The sequence below is a fragment of the Punica granatum genome, unplaced genomic scaffold (genome assembly GCF_007655135.1).
Source record: "Punica granatum isolate Tunisia-2019 unplaced genomic scaffold, ASM765513v2 Contig00537, whole genome shotgun sequence".
NCBI lineage: Eukaryota > Viridiplantae > Streptophyta > Magnoliopsida > Myrtales > Lythraceae > Punica > Punica granatum.
Genome location: NW_022204400.1, coordinates 80,001 through 82,500, shown reverse-complemented (window position 1 = coordinate 82,500; position 2,500 = coordinate 80,001).

Below are 2,500 nucleotides of genomic sequence, written 5' to 3'. Positions count from 1 at the left end.
ATTTCTTTATTTTATCTGAGATTAGAAAAAAAAAAAATACGGATTTGGTTTAATGAAATACGCGCTTTTGTTTTCAGTTTTATGTTCTGCTCTGAACGACCCCCGTGAGGGGGCTTGTAGGAATGGTTTTTTCAATGAACCGAGTAACCGTAAGTGACCAGTTACAAACAACAAAAAATACAATAATGAGTAAACAAAAACTATCCAATTTTTGTATTTTTATTTTATTAGGGCTATACGGACTCGAACCGTAGACCTTCTCGGTAAAACAGATCAAACTGATTATTATCAAAATGATTCGAACTGTTTCAAAGACCCAACATGCCTTTTTTGCATTGGGCTCTTTCATTAACTGATAGAAATATCAGTTAGTCTGCCATCTTTTTTCTTGCCAATAAGGAGATGGCTCCATGTGCTCTGATTCATTATTTGGATTTCGACTCAGGAGCATTACCAAAGTGTTTCAAAGAAGGGTTATCTTGACGTAGGTCTGCTTCTTGCCGAGATCGGATCAACCTAAGTTAAATGGAGTCTCTATCGCCCTGTTTAAAAAACCAAATATGAAACTTCCTACACCTTAAAGTTCATCGGACGAAAAGATAATTTTTTGAGGCCCTTATACTCACTCATTAATGACTAGCATTGAATAGACTGGGTATTCACCTTATCAATATCTCAAATCAAGGATAGGTTCTATTTGACGCTTAAATGGGCACCAAAATCGGACCGAGAACCTTTTGTCAGGCTATTGTTCTCTTGTTTTGTTCCCTAAACGAAACGTTATGGAGTAAGACATCGATTTCTCAATAAGATCAATTCTTTTGATTCCATGATGGGATGGACTCCTCTGAAAATCATTGGCGCACGTGTAAACGAGGTGCTCTACCAACTGAGCTATAGCCCTTGTGTTTGTGATGTGTTTGTGATACATATTTTATCATATTATGTAGATAATTTCTTGTCAAGATGAATATTACATGATCTAACACATATCTCTTTGATGGGTATTGCTTAGAAGTAATATTGGATTTATAATCCATCAATATATCGATATGATGTGATGAGTTCCTTTTGTTTATCTTTGTGATGATAAATGACCTACTTAACTCAGTGGTTAGAGTATTGCTTTCATACGGCAGGAGTCATTGGTTCAAATCCAATAGTAGGTAGAACTTATTAGATACCAGAATCATGGTATCTAATAAGTTTTTCTGATCACCTTTTTTTATTGATTTTTTAGCTTTTCTTCTATATTTCTATTCATTCTATTCATTTTTGAATTTCAATTCATTGCCTAAGAATCTATCCGATTCCACTTGATTTTTTTTGATTGTATTCAATTTCAATTGGCAAAATAAAAGGGGTGTATAAACAGAGGTTCTGTTTATACAGAAGTTCCTTTGATTATTCGTACACAACAACTAGTTATGAAATCGCATTGATAGCCTCGACTCGTGTCCTAGCTCGTCTAAGAGCTAGATTTGCCTCAATTATTTGTCTCTTACCTTCAGCTTTCCTTAAGTTAGCTTCCGCTAGTTCAAGAATTTGCTGAGCTTCTTGTGGATCAATGTCACTACCCTTTTCCGCGTCATTTACTAAAATAGTGATCTTATTATTGCCTATTCTAGCAAAACCACCCATCAGAGCCATCGTTAACCATTGGCCGTTAAGGCGTATTCTCAAAATACCTATATCGACAGCTGTGGCAATAGGCGCGTGATTTGGTAATACGCCAATTTGTCCACTATTAGTAGATAAAATGATTTCTTTTACTTCTGAATCCCAAACAATTCGATTAGGGGTTAATACACAAAGATTTAAGGTCATTTCTTCGATTTACTCTCCATTTCTAAGTTCGTAGCCTTTGCAGTAGCTTCCTCGATGTTACCTACCAAATAAAAGGCTTGTTCAGGAAGACCATCTAATTCTCCGGAAAGGATCAATTTAAACCCTCTAATGGTTTCTGCTAGACCAACGTATTTCCCCGGGGAACCGGTAAATACTTCTGCGACGAAAAAGGGTTGTGATAAGAAACGCTCAATTTTTCGTGCTCTTGCTACAGTTAAGCGATCCTCTTCGGATAATTCGTCCAACCCAAGGATAGCTATAATGTCTTGAAGTTCTTTGTAACGTTGTAAAGTTTGTTTAACTCTTTGTGCAGTTTCATAATGTTCCTCACCAACGATTCGAGGTTGTAGCATAGTTGATGTTGAATCTAAAGGATCGACTGCTGGATAGATCCCTTTTGCAGCCAATCCTCTTGATAGTACGGTCGTAGCATCTAAATGTGCAAATGTTGTGGCAGGAGCAGGGTCGGTCAAATCGTCCGCAGGTACATAAACTGCTTGAATAGAAGTTATGGATCCCTCTTTGGTAGAAGTAATTCTTTCTTGTAAAGAACCCATTTCGGTACTAAGGGTGGGTTGATAACCCACAGCAGAAGGCATTCTACCCAATAAGGCGGATACTTCGGATCCTGCTTGGACGAAACGGAAGATAT